The following is a 15,427-nucleotide window of genomic DNA, read 5'->3' on the forward strand; positions in this document are numbered from 1 at the left end:
ATCAATGTATTTTCACAGAATCACAGAATGGGCTGAATTTGAAGGAACCCACCAGGATCATCAAGACCAACTCCTGGCCATGCATGGCACCATTGCCAGGAGTCACCCCATGTGCCTGAGAGCACTGCCCAAACGTTGCTTGAGCTCTGTCAGGCTGGGGCTGTGACCACTGCCCTGGGGAGCCTGTTCAGAGCCCAACCACCCTCTGGGGGAAGAACCTTCTCCCAATGCTGAACCTAAACCTCCCCCAGCACAACTGCAGGCCACTCCCTCAGCTCCTGTCACTGTCACTGCAGAGCAGAGATCAGGGTCTGTCCCTCCTCTTCCCCTCATGAGGGAGTTGTAATTGCAGTGAGGTCTCCCCTCAGTCTCCTCCGGGCTGAACAGACCCAGTGACCTCAGCCACTCCTTATACAGCTTCTCCTCAAGGTCCTTCACCACCTTTGGGCACTCTCTAATAGTTCCATGTCTTTTCTATATTGTGGGGCCCAAACCTGCCCCCAGCACTCGAGATGAGGCCACCCCAGTGCAGAGCAGAGCAGGACAATCCCCTCCCTTGCCCAGCTGGTGCTGCTGTGCCTGATGGCCCCTGGACATGGGTGGCCCTCCAGGCTGCCAGGGCACTGCTGGCTCATGTTCAGCTAGTCAGGACCAGGAGCCCCCAGGTCCCTTGCTGCTTCCCAGCCTCTCATTCTCAGTCTGTCCATACATCCACAGTTGCCCCATTCCAGGTGTAGAATCCAGCAAGCCCCCGGTGAGAAATGGACTTCAGATAAAAAAATACTGTGAAGTGAATCTGAATTGTCTTCTTTTACTGATTAGGTCAGCACCTTCAAGATGACAAAGTGACATGTACAAGACATCTCTAAAGTATGAGATGGCAGCAAGTCTTCATCTAACTTCCTACATTTTTTAACACTAGTGAAGATTGGCAATTAACTTAAGAACATGCCAAGATGTCTGAAGTGCCTAAACCTACAGCTAGTTCACTCTCTTAGACAGCAAAAGATGTGATTTGGTCCTATTATGTGAGACACCAAATACAATGAGCTAGAAAGTTATTGGGCCAAGTAGCCATTAGAATATTTTGCTTTCCTCATTTAAATACTGATGTTTTCTTACTAAATACCACAAGTAACAAACTGCATCACTAGCTATGCAAAAAAAATTAAGAAAAAATATATTATTTTCAAGAAAAATATGTTGAATCAAAAGCAGGTATAGAATATTTTCAGTAGAAGGGTTGAAAAAACCATAAACCCATCTAACAGTTTAAGTGAGCACTCATTTTCCCACCATATAGCTAACTCTACTCATAGGGCAGAATCCTGAACTGGCTGTACCTACAACTTAAAGGAAACATCAACTCACCATTTAGTCCCCGTCTTCCGAAAAAGTAAAAAATTTACCCAATAACTTTAAAGAAACCATGAATTCTCTAAATCCAGGTAAATCAGCTAGGCCAGGGTTAATTGCTGCTCCAGTACCCCCTGCAGTGTGACCTAGGCTACCAAATCATCAGCAGAATGGAGCTTTTACTTTATGCCTCTTATTAGGTAATTCTTATAAAACAGCTTTAGTGGTTCAATGTAGGTCTAAAAGACATATTAGACAACATTGTCTGGCATCAAGATCCTCACTTAAAAAGGTGTTTCTTGCACTTAAACTTGATTTTGTTGGTGCTGTGGTTTTCCTTAAAACATTTTCTTTAAACACTTCTGACCAGTTAGAGCATCAGCTGTAAAATAACCAGGCAAAAATGCCCTGGAGACTGATGGAAGTGAGGAACACATTTACAAAGCTGTCTCATGGGCTGTGACATCTCCAAACTTACATAAAACAACTGAGAATACCCAATCACCATAAATTCAAGTGACCTCCACTATCAACACAGAGATCTACTTACCAAATCTGATAATCAAGTGATATTGGGGGCTTTTTTAAAATGTAATGCAGAAAAAGAAGAGCTATGCATGATTTATAGCTACATATAGATTGAAAATCAATGGCTAATGCATATTCCCATTCATGACAATGCAAATACACCACCATTCACACTAAAAAAAACCAAACAAGAAAAACAACAACAACAGCAACAACAAAAAAAAAACAACCCCCCCCCCAAAAACAAAACAAAACAAAACAAAACAAAAAAAAAAAAAACCACCAAAAAAACCAACCAAACAAAAAAAGAACAAAAAAAGGGGGAGACTCAACCAAAACCAACTTCCTGCCCCATGGCAAGTTATTCAAATACAGCTATGTCAGAATTCAGGAAAAAATTCTAATAACCTGATCTACACTGAGTAAGGTCAGAAACTTGAGGAATCAAGATTTTTTTTGCCTGAAGAGCATTAAACAGATGTTTTCTCTAAAAGAAGTGGAATATGATTGCAATACTAACTCACTGGTTTTTACCACCTCCTTCATCACATCCACAGAAGTCCCTAAAGCTTTTCCTTTGCCTATAGTTCAGTATGGAAGAATGAAGGCAGTCACTGGCTTGCAATACCTACATGGCCAAGTTAATTCAAACAAACACTGCTCATTATTTATGAGTAGCCATCCTCAACAAATGCCTGTAATGAGAGTGGGGGGAGATCTAGGATAAATTAATAACACTACACCCACTTATTAAACAAAACTGTGACCTTATATATAGGCCATCCAATTATGATCCCTACAGTGATGTTAAATTTGGAATGATGGAAAATAATATTTTTTCCATCATGTCAGAATCAGAAGCATTGTCATGACACACTAATATTCCCAGTATTTTTATAAGTTCAGAAAGAAAATATCACAACCACTGGGGAATTTTATCTATGAAGAGATTGCTTATCCTTTGAAGCTTGGTATTTTAGATGAGTCATAAAATACTATCTGCTGTCATGATTTGGTACTTTCCAACTCCTGCAAGTATCCATCTATTTCAAGTAATTATTCTTTCAGAACTCTGACAAACTGTCATCCATGGCCTTTAAGAAACTGTTTTCATAGGTACATTCATTTCTACAACTTACTGTTTAAGAAAGTCTTTCTTCAAGCAGTACATGAATTTGAAAGACAGGAAGACCACACTGGTTATTCCAGTTAATTTCAGGGTCACAGAGTTAAAAGCTACCATATAAAAACTGCTAGTCCAAAGTTCACTGATCAGCTCTTTACTGGGCAAAGTGGCTCAATCTATTGTACCTTAATTAACAACACTTTTGTTATAGTCTACTCCATTAGTAATAGTACACTCTAAGCTCTGAAAGCATTTTGGCAATTTCTTAAATCACCAAATTTTCTCATAATCACCCTACAGCTTTATTACAGGAGAAAAAAACACCCCTTATTCAAATAAATTTTGCTTTTATTTAGTTGCAGTAAAAAGTTTATCTTGCCCTAACAATAAAACGTTCATCTTAAAACCCAGACAAATTTCTGGTTAAAACATTTATTTTGTGCAAGATCAACCTCTTCACACCCATCACACTTCACCATTCACTCATACTGATTTACACTTTTAATGGCACTTCTCTTTGTCTCTAGAGAATACACAGGAGCTTTTTGACTCAACAGCTGCATCAAGTCTAAAATACCTGAAGCCTCACCATACTCCTTATGATCCATTTTGTTTATGACACCAGGACCCTTTTTTGTATAAATTAATTGTACTCAAAACCAGAAGTATAAGAGCGCAATACATTCCAAAATATTAATCTCTGTGGCTTTGTACAGAGAACACAATTTATGCTTTAAAGAACAGGAAATAACTCATACCTTATCCCTGAGGTATTCCACTAAAAGAACATTATTCTGTGGTCTAGAAGAGACTACAGGTTTCCTTTCTCTCATGTCCTACTAAGATCACTTGTGTCACATCAGGAGAAAAAATTTAACTTTGCCACTGGTACACAAAGGAGGAGAAACCCCCAAATATAGACAGCTCAGCTTTTCAATCAGAAGGTAAGGGTGTGATCTCCTGAAATTACACCAGTGGTGTTAAACCTGTTAGACCCTATACTGTATGCTTAAGAATATTAAAGTTCTCATCTAGATGCACATACAAAACTTTTCATAAAAATCAGTAAGAGATGGTGGCAACACCATTAACAATTTACTTGTCTTAAACAAGTAAAAAAAAAAAAATCCTAAAGAGACATTAACATATCAAGACAGCATTACTACTTGTAATACTTACAGTAACATTATTATTACAATATGATGAGGGTTTCTAGTTTGTTGGGGTTTTTTTTAACAATGTTTACATCTAATACTACAAAAACCAAAGAGGAAAAAATATTAATAAAAGCTGTTTCTGCTAAGTCTTCTTCACATCTGACAACTTTTTACAGACAGTGTCCCTGTTCCTTGTTTTTTCCTTTCCATGAACAATTTCCAGATTCTATTGTCATGTGACAAATACAAAAAGTATACAGAAGTTAGAAAAAATACATTTACTATAGATGTTAGGAACAGATTCAAAGCAACTTGAAACTTAACATTTGTTTTCTAATTCATAAAGGGATGTAAGTGGAACAATGAATTAAGCTACAGTTAAATTATATCCTATCTCAAATATAAGAATTTCCCCACATACACAGAAGACTACATTAACTTAAGTACATGGATTGCTAGATCAGTTCAAGTTTCTCACATCACTAGGCATTACAAAAACACGAAATCTTTTTGTTCCTGTTTTTATGAATTTTGTATACATGTAAAGTTCTTCAACATTTTTCTCTGCAGTTATCACCCATCAACAATTACAAGATAAAAAAACAGTTATTAGACGGTTTAGATGTTTCAAGATTTGGGAGATTTCATCACAGAATGGCTCTGCAAAGAGAATTACCAGGATCTTCCTAAACACAGAGGTTTAAGGAGAAAAACCTAATTCTAATTAGCTTATAGTCAAGGCTATTTCATTAGATGCAACAGTGCTGGTTTAAGATAAATAATTATTTAGATTTTCTACTGATGCATACAACTTCACCATGAAGTCCTTAACTCATGTCACTACAGAAGTATTTATACACTAACCAAATTACCATCTCTATACTCTACTTTTGCAAGGTCTATATACAAAATCCACACAACTAGAGTTGAAGAAAAATTAATCAAAACCTTCTAACCTATCTACACATGACAACTATCTTTCCTTAATAGCAAAATTATGTAACTTGAAATGTGCATTACAAAATACATAAAAGGTGAAAGTGGTAACTTTCCCATATGTAGTAAATAGAGTAACTGAAATGGCCAGGAATAATTGTCAGTCCCCCCACTCCAACACCTAAAAAGTTTCATTGTTTTCCAATTTACCCAGCAATGGACAGTTCACCTAGCTCACCTCATGCTTATGAAGAGCTTATTTCCCCTCAACACAAGCACAGAAGAGGCTCCCTTTTGCTCAACTCTGAGTACTGGTAAACCCCTTCCCTCACACCTTTAAATCCAGGCAAGAAATTAATAACCATTTCCTGGAGCAATATTAAGTATCACAATAGACACAGTATATATGAAGGCTCATTTTCATGAGATGTGTATGAATCTTAAGGGAGTCAACTTGAAGCAACAAATGAAATTGCTGAAACAGTTCATTTTCCACTCAAGCACTGACCAAGGAAGAAGAGTTACAAGATTTACAGATAAAAAATAAATCAGTGTTAAAACACACAAACACAAGCAACACCTTTCAGTTTAACCAGCACACAATGCTAACCTGGTTGTAACTTCCAAGTCAATTTGAATGTACAAGTGTTCTACTCTTAATTTCCATTTGCCCCCAGTAGAAAATTCACACTACTGTGAGTCCAGGTTAATTCCCAAGTTACAAAGGACCACTACAAAACCAATTACTGTTTCCCATATCAATAAGGTCTTTCAGTCAAGATGCAAAGATTTCCAAGATTGTATTACTGCTTTCAGACCTCTGCTGACTCCTGCATATCTTACTGTTACCTGTTTATACAAAGTCATCTCAGGTGGTAGATGACCAAAAGTTAGGATTCTGTTTTACTGCATTTTATTACCTCACCATGCATCTTCTATGCATGAGCTGCATTTATTGAGAATGCAATCTAAACATTCTCCTCCTCCCTCCAATTACATCATGTGTGTACACACATTTTGCAATCATGAGCAAAAGCAATTCTTGTCATACTTTCCTTCAGATTTACAGGCCAATAATTTTAACGCATGGTCATGGGAACCACCCTTGACCACAAGAAATCCACAAGAAAGTTGATACACCTATGCCCTAGCACAATCTATACACCAGAAATCTAACTAAAAATGCAACTGTCAATGGTTTGTCAGACTCCACAAACACAGAGTGAAAACTGATGTCCTGAACTGTCACAAGGCCAACAAACTAAGCTTTACTACTTGGCTTTCCTACCTACAGGTTTTTCCCTCCTTTGGAATTTTTTTGTTTGTTTTTGGTTTGGGAGGTGTGTGTTGGGGTCTGTTTGTTTATTGGGTTTGTTTGATTTTTTAACTTTCTTTTTAATTGAAATGGACTAAGAGGGAAGATTTAAAGAAGATTTCATTAAATAAAATCATGCTTTTCTAAACTGCTGCTTTCTACTACTGCTCTGAGCATACAAGTCTAACAAGAAATGAGATTATTTTTAAAATTAGCAAGAGACACTGGCATTTTAATGGTACACTCTAGGTATCATTCAAATAATAAACTCTACTGTGTACGTGTATATATGTATATACTTGTATCACCACACAAATATGGAAAAAATAAGCAGCATATATACACATACCATAAAATAAATGTATAAAGTAATCAATATTTATTCATTGCTGTCTCTCAGGAGGTAACATGCCTTTAATCAGACCTAGAAGCAGAATACATGAATAAATGACTAATTTACATACAAGGAAGTTTTCTCTGTTTCCCCTAGCATGCTCCATAACTGTACCGATTTCCTAAGAGATCAGGATGGATATCCAACTTCCAGATGTTACACAAGTGCAGTAAGAACTGCACAGACTTAGAAACAACTGCAAGTCCAAATTCAGACCTTTGCTACTGTTCGCTGCTTTCTATGGTAACCTAACAGATAACTTCACTTACTTCTAATTTGTGCTGAAACAAAAAAAGGGGAGTAGGAAAAATAAGACACAGTAGGTACACTCAAATATACAAATTAAGACCAATTAAGACCAAGTCCTGCAAATCATATAGAAGAAACAACTTGTTCTAGAAGAAATCTGGTATTTGGAGCATGTGCTCAAACATTCCCACTTACTTAATCCTCTCTATATCCCTCTGAGCACTATCTTCTTCCTCATCACAATATTAACTGCTTCTAGCCTCACAAGCCCCTCAATATCCTCCCCTATGCTGTTCAGGGTCACCTACACATTGTCAGTACTCATGTCCATCTAACCTTTCTCATGTACCCTGTCAGACAGGCAAAACCCCAAAAAAGTACTTGCAATGGCTGGTTTGAAGTCACACATGACAGATAATGGCTAAAATCATTATGCTTCCTCTCCCTGTTTCTCACAGGACACTGCTCATAGCTGCCCCCACCTCCTTTTGGATTTTCAGAAAGCTTCAGAGAGCTCAAGGCTACTAAGTTCCCAGCCCTGTCAAACTTCTGTTTTATCACATTGGTTGTACTGACAACTTAATCATTAGACCAACTTATTTAAGAAACACTCTTATTACAACCAACTACAAAGTAAGACTCCTCCTCCAACTATGCTTTTAAAATAGTGCCAATAAGCACAATTTACTAGCACAGAATCACAGAATGGCTTGGGTTTGAAGTGACCTGAAAGATGATCCAGTTCCAACATCCCTGCTGTAGGCAGGGACACCAGGTTGCTCAGGGTCCCCATCCAACCTGGGCTTCAACACTTCCAGTGATGGGACGTCCACAACTTCTCTGGGCAACCTGTTTCAGCTTAGGAACACCCTGAGACAAATGCAGGATTTTACATTCCATAAAGACCACAGTCACGTTTGGAATGACAGCCAAACTTTATGAATTGGTCAGACTTTAGTATCTAAAACAGGGAAATAAAAACCCCTGCCTCCTTCATGGTATCCAAGATCTATGCATAAAAAATTTGAGTTTCCATCATGCCACAAGGTTTTCACTGGTACACAGGTGATAGTATGCACTACACAGACTCCAGCCTGCACAAAGCAAGCCCCACTTGTGAGCACAAAGCAAGAGTCAGTCTGCCAGTTTAGCCAAGCCTCTGCTACACACCAAAGCTGCTTTCCACTGGACTTATTGCCTTTACTAGCTGGTCCTGCTAGTAGTGCTGCTCTTGCTTACTCCTGTGAGTGAAAGCAAGGTCTCTTCCTCAAATATTTATGCTCGTCCCTTAAACATCAAGGCTTGACCTTACCTCTTCTCTCTCTTCACTCCTTTTCTTCTCTCAGTGGAAGTTAGACAAAATAGGGGACTAGGAAGAGAAAAAGAATGAGTGGTAGAAGGGAAATAAAGGTAAAAGCAGTTACAGAGAGAATAAGGGTTAGTTTATTGAACAGGAATCGATCAAAGAAACAGTAAACAGAGATATACTAACACACACCATCCTTACAGATTTTAGGTTTTCTATTTGCAGAACTCAGCACCCAGGATTGAAAATTAACTGCCAATTGCTTGATGTCAGTAAGTTTACTAAACATCTGCTATACTTCTGAAAATAAATTACACAAAAAAAGTCCTAGCCATTCAAAAACCATCAATTATTTGAGCTGGAGAGCCAAGGAACTGTAAAATACAAAACAACTACAGCCCATGAAGAGGTGTAAAATTATTTTTTCATAGCAATATTGCATATTGCCTGGAGAAGTATATATTATCTACCTAACATTAGCCTGTTATAGTCTATCACTGAAAAATGTAAAATGCTTTAAAGAAAAATTCAAAGACTAGGAACACTAATAAAGTAGTTTGCCAGAAAAAATATCTCTGCTTTATGTAATTTTTTTGCATCAGCTATTTTACTGCAAATGAGTATTTCTCCATCTAGCACAAAATGATAAAAAGCTGTTCATTAAACTTAGACAAACTGCCTGTATGTGGCTTAGCAATTACTCTCAATGAAAACATTTTATCTGTTATCTTACATTATTATTCTTGACAAATGAAAACATTTTATCTGTTATCTTACATTATTATTCTTGACAAACATCCTAAAAAATAAAGGTTTTCTGCAAGTATATACAGTCCACATTCTGTAAGAATACCCAAATTCACATCTACAACTGTATGGGCTAAGTCTATTTATTTTTTATTAAATATAACAGTATACCTCATGGCAATTCAGTCACCAATACTCCTCCCAACAAGTACAGATTTTGGGGTGAAAAAATAGGTGGCTAAAAATAAATATTGGCATTGCCTTCAACACTATAAATATTTTGTGGGCTTTATGATCCCAAATAAGCTAATTAATTTTTTCTATGCTGCTCAGTAAGACTTGGGAGTCTACTGTAATTATTAGCCAGCTACTACAGAAGAAGTAAATTCTTTTTATTTATTTCAAGTCTGACTTCAGCTAAGCATATTTTTGTTTTGATATGTTTTCACTTGTGTAGATTTAAAAAATTAGCTCCTCTTTTTTATCCATGACATTTGATTTACCTCAATAGCTCAACAGTGGTTCTACTTTTACTCATGGAAGCAATGTGTAGACATTCACCTACCTAACTGCTACACCTATGCCTAGGAATCAAAACACAAGCAAGTCAGAAAATCACATTCTTTCAAACACAAACTTCTAATTTTTTCTGGCAGTTAGAAGAACTCCATTAACTACAGTTCAACCTGGACTATATCTTTTCATAACAATTTGGCAGTATTTCAATGTTCTTTACAAAAACTTGGGGAGGATACTGGCAAGAAAAAATGAGAGAACAGATGGAGGGACTATTTCATGTTCAAGGACACACGAAAAATTACAGAAGTGTACCATCACAAGATTCTTGCGACTTTCAAGAAAACAAAACTGAATTTATTTTCAACTACAATTATTTTGCAAAACTCTATTATTTGAGTTAAGAAATTTCCATTCCATGCATTTTAACTCTATAGCTTTGTGTTGTCACGTGAGGCTTCAGTTCATTTTTCAATTATAGTAACAGAGACATAAAATACCTGATTTTTAAATAAGCACAAAGAAATTCTGCCCAGTGATGGAAGCTCAAGAAACAGCTTTAATTTTCACTATTACTGCCACACAGAAGGGAACAAAAAGCAGAGCTGGCTTTTGTCTTTCAGCACAAAAGATATCACTGGAAAGTAAGACAAGGAACAAGCATTTAAAAGGACCCCACAACACAGTCATTCATAAAAATCCTTCATGATATTAAAGATATTAAAGATTCACATCAAACGTTCCTATCCTAAGCAAAAGGAAAAAAATCAGTGGAATCACTTGGTAAGGCATTTGAGGGAGGAACCTTACCCTTATCACCAGTAAAATAACTACTGTATTGTTTATGAATTATATATAGAGTATTCATGTTTCTTTCACAGTTCTAGAATGATAGGTTTGGAAACCAAAAAAGACATGTAATCACTCTGTACCTTCCTCAAAAGTTATATATAAGTTGCTGTACTTCTCAAGTCTTCAGTTTAAACAGAACTGACTTAAACCACTCCTTATTAGAAAATTTTCTTTAAACCAATAGTTAAAACAGGATTAACCATCTAAACTTGACTATCATCTGTTTTGTGATACAGTTTTCAACTCAGGCCCATTATAACCATTCTAATTAGAAGTTAGGCCCCTCTGTCTACTCAAGGCAAGCTAAGAGCATCACCAGCTGTCAAAAAGTATCTCCAGTCCTATCAATTTAGAAGAGTTAAAAAGTAATGAACACCAAACAAATTTAAATATTCAGAACTCCTCAAGGTAAAAGACCCAAATCTACCATTCTACATAAAAGTTTAAATTCCTGAGTGGCAAATACAGGCTATTAGTTTTATCAGTTTCTGTGAGTGATAAATAACTGTTCTGCACAACATCTTTAACTCTGAAATGGAGAGACACATGAATGTGATGGATGGACCATTTGGAGAATAAGGAACTGGCCACATGGCTGCACTTGTACAAGCTGCAAAAGCTGTCAAGCTCGATGTCAAAGTGGAGACAAGTGATGAGTGGCATTCCTCACGAACTGGTACTGGGACCATGGCTGTTTAAAATCTTTGTTGGTGACACGGATTAAACACATTCTCAGCAAGTCTGTCAATGACATGAAGCTCTGTGGGGTGGCCAGCATGCTGGAGGGAAGGGACATCGTCCAGAGGGACCCTGACAGGCTTGAGAGGTGGGCCTGTGTGCACCTCACAAAGTTCAACAGAGCCAAGTGCAAGGTGCTGCACCTGTGTCCAAGTGCAGGCTGGCCAGAGAATGGGTGGAGAAAGAGCCCTGAGGAGGACAGAGGCTGGCAGGTGCTGGTTTATGAGCAGCACGACACAACTCGCAGAGCGCACTCTCAGCTCACAAAGTCAACCGTGCCCGGGGCTGCATCAAAAGCAGTGTGGGCAGCAGGTCAAGGGAGGTGATTCTGCCCCTCTACTCCGCTCTCAAGAAATGCCACCTGCAGTTCTTTGTCAAGCTCTGGGGTCTGCAACACAAGAAAGAAGTGGATCTGTTAGAGCAGATCCAGAGGAGGTCACAGGGATAATCCAGAGGCCTAAGCACCTCTCCTACAAAGGCTCAGAGAACAGGGGTTATTCAGCCCGGAGAAGGCCCCAAATGCCTAAATAAAGCCTTTCAGTACCTAGAAGGGGCTTATAAAGAAGAGGGAGAGTGACTTTTTACGTAAGTAGATAGTAATAGGACAAGGGGGAACAGTTTTAAACTGAAAGATGAGAGATTTAGATTAGATGGCAGGAAGAAATCCTTCACAGTGAGGGTGCTGAGGCACTAGAAACACGTTGTGCAGGGAAGCAGCACATGTCCCATTCCTGGAAGTTCAAGGCCAGACTTTGATGAGGCTTTGAGCACCCTGGTCTAGTGGAAGGTGTCCCTGCCCACAGCACAGGCGCTGGAACAAAGTGGTTTTGAAGGTCCCTTCCAGCTCCACACCATTATATGATAAGGGGGCCAACAACAGATTATATGGCTTCCTTCTTAAGTTGCAATATAAAGTACAATAATGTCATTAAAATTTAGTCTTATCATCTTGTCTTTGAACTTGAAGGCAATTTACTTTTGTGATGAAGATATAAAAGTGAATGATTACCTAGATTATGATGGCATAAAATACAAAAAACACAACTACAAATGAGAATAAAATAAAAAAGCTTTCCTTAACCTGAGCCTGCAATATGAAATTTTAGTATCTTAACTATCCAAGTGCTAATTTTAAACTCTCAAACGAGGAACAACACTATTTTGGAAGGGCCTGATTTACAAAATTGCTGGTCCCTTTAAAGTCTCACTTAGGTTTTACAGCACTGGATCTCCATCTAAGCAGTGTATGAACTATCACATGAAACAAGAGGTAGCACTCTGGTAATACAATATGCAAAAGTAACAAACATACTCTACTTGCACACGATGCAATCTGTGTGCTACTATAATATATTCTTCACATTCACTTTTGAAACACGTAACTTGAATGGACACTGATTTACTATAATTCTTACCCATATTTTAATTTTGAAAAATAAGATACAAAACCACTTAGGTCAGGCATGTTAAAAAAATATCCTCTGTGCAATAAAACTAACTGTCTTCAAAGGTCTTAAAATTTTCTAACAACCAACACAGCTTAAATCCTGCCTGTTTCACTATTACTGCGATTACATTTATTTCCTTTCGCAAATCTTAATGTATCTCCTAGCAAGTATATGAAACCTTGAAAAGGTTTCTTTTAAGTACTTGTTTGTTATGCCTTAAAGGTTAACAGCAGTTTTCCTTTGAACACAACTACAGCAGGTTTTTTCTGTAATGTGAAGGTCATGAGCAGAATTTTGGATCCTCAAAGAGATCAGGTCTTGCGGGTACAACTCTTCTGTTACTAAGAAAATGTGAACACTGAGGTAGATAGAAATATCCATCTTGCACCATTCAAAGGACCACTACAATTAATATTTTAAATAATCCAGAATTTGGAAGCATAGAATTGAGGATTTTTCCCCTAATCCAGGTTTCTCATCTGTGGAATTTTTTTTCCCCCAGAGATGCCTTAAGTGTCACTCTGAACAATAAATCAGAACTATTTGCACAGTGGAAACACTTAAACAGTGTACCTGTTGAAAAAACACTGTCCGACAAAGTCTGGTTTTGAGATATTCACAAATGCTCATTTGTAGGGAAGTCATGAGGCAAATAACATAGATGCACTCCTTCAGGATCTCTGCAGAAGTCTGAATTGGGTTCTATTTTATATCTTCACCCATCCATACCCCTCCCACTAAATTTTGTTAGAATGTCACATGACAACACCAAAATACTTTCATTAAACCCTCATTTACATTAATCTAGCTAGAACAATACCACGATTCTACAATTACATACACCACTCCTTAACTCAGTCCCACAAATAGTCCTTACTAAAATTAGTATTAGCATGCATGCAAAATTAAGACTGTCCTTAGTCAAACCAAGAACAGAACTGGAGACACACTTCAGCCTTCAGTGTGACACTGATTTCTGTATTTCTGCTGCTTTCCAGCAGAACTTTAATAGTTGTGTATGCTGAAACTGTCCAAGAGATATCAGGAGTTGCATTACCTCAAAGTAACCTGAAGAGGTTACTTAGTCCTAAGAGAAACTTTCCCTAGATTTAGTCTAAAGAGTCAGTATTATTTCCCCTCTGGAATTTCCCAGACGGCAAAACCACTCACCCAAAAGCCTAAGTGACAATTAAGCAAATTTCTCCTTTAGATATGAAAAACTTTAAGATACATAAATGGATTCAGAACTCCAATCTATATTATTGCATTTGTGACACAATGTTTGTGGAAAAGAAACATGTCTTAAAAAAGAAGGAATTTAGATTTCAGACCTTCCTTCTTTCAAGAAGCTAGTATTAGTTTTGGGGGTGGGGTGGTATTTCATTCTTTATGAATATATAATTAAAACATCAATGGAGTTAAAAAATTAAGGTAGAATTTGTTTTGTAGTCTCATCTCCTTAAAACAAATCAGAGCTCTGTTTATACAAATGGAGAAACTGAGTCACGAAGGCAAACTGAGTCATTAAAACTCATACAGGAAAAGTCTGGAAGATCTCTAAATTCCCAAGAGGGTCTTAGTGCATAAAATAAACTGTAAAATTTGAAAATTAGTATTTTTTGGGTTATTTCATTACCTTCCCCCAAACACTTTTTGTTAAGTGTACAAGGTTATTTCCCTCTAATTGCCAATCAGATGTCTGCTTGAGAACATGACAGAAGCCATAAAGAGCTGCAGACTGTATAGCATCTAGAACAGGAGCTTACAACTGAAGGCAAGGAAAGAAAAAGGCAAAAGGTTTCCATAAAGGCCCATATATTCTTTGTCTTTTTCATGTACTTTTAAATAGAGAGAATAAGACATGGCTTAGAAGAAAAAATTGTATTTATATAAATAAAGATGATGGGAGCATGCCTTACTGGAGAATTAATGATATCACTCAGCCTTTGGCCTCAAAACACACTAAAGGCATGCATTAACAATACCCTAAAAGTCTATCTTACTGTTCAACTTCAAGTATACCTTAAATCCTACATCAGTGCTTCTAAACGGTATTCAAATTAAAATTCATCAGAGATTGAAGACAGCTTCACCACTTCAATACCTCACTTTTGATTTCTTAAATCTAGAAGGTTCTAAAGCTATACTGGAATAGGAATTCATATCTCATTAATTTAAAGGACAAGACTAAAGACAGGCATTAAAAAAAGGTGAAAATTTATTTTTTGTTATCGGTGCTTAAAACATACAATTTGCAGCTGCTATAGTATGTATCAGAGTACACTACACCAACTACCAAATAATGAATCCTTGTGACCTCCCTTCCCCCCACTCAAACATATTTATAGTGGTGATACTAAATGGTTCATATTTCATTTAGGAAAAAAATTAGACGTTACGAATCGCACCTTCCCTCAGGACTCGGATGTGCATTATCACATATAACATTTATATAGCAAGATACAAAATAAATTGAGGAAAAAATATAATGCCAAAATTACATGGCAGCAGAAGAAATTCCGTGTCTTTAAATAAAGTAAAAGGTTATAATCTCGTGTGCATTATTCCCTTAAGCTCATTCTGTATTCTCTAACTATGAATATATGGAATTACTACACCGATGTCCAGTGAAGGTATTTCCTGGAAGATGAACGTGACGTTCACAAATGTGTTTCCACAAAGAATTTAGCTGACTGTCTTAGTGACCGCAATCCACGACTCCCGTTGATAAATATTACTGCTTTTATGTCGTTAGTAGG

At 37.2% G+C, this 15,427-nt stretch overlaps 1 protein-coding gene across 3 annotated transcripts in view; it reads right to left on the reverse strand.

Annotated features, from left to right (window-relative positions):
* The window catches only part of KMT2E (lysine methyltransferase 2E (inactive)), a 55,920-nt gene that overhangs the window by 38,446 nt on the left and 2,047 nt on the right, over positions 1-15,427 (reverse strand). For 2 of the 3 annotated variants that reach the window (XM_054632425.2, XM_077179108.1), the window contains exon 2: positions 8,374-8,430. The exons of the other annotated variant lie outside the window; for it this stretch is intronic. The gene's annotated coding sequence lies outside the window, so the exon portion shown is untranslated. The remainder of the gene's footprint in view (positions 1-8,373; positions 8,431-15,427) is intronic. 3 annotated transcript variants of the gene reach the window in all.

The sequence above is a fragment of the Agelaius phoeniceus genome, chromosome 5, assembly GCF_051311805.1.
Source record: "Agelaius phoeniceus isolate bAgePho1 chromosome 5, bAgePho1.hap1, whole genome shotgun sequence".
Classification (NCBI taxonomy): Eukaryota; Metazoa; Chordata; class Aves; order Passeriformes; family Icteridae; genus Agelaius; species Agelaius phoeniceus.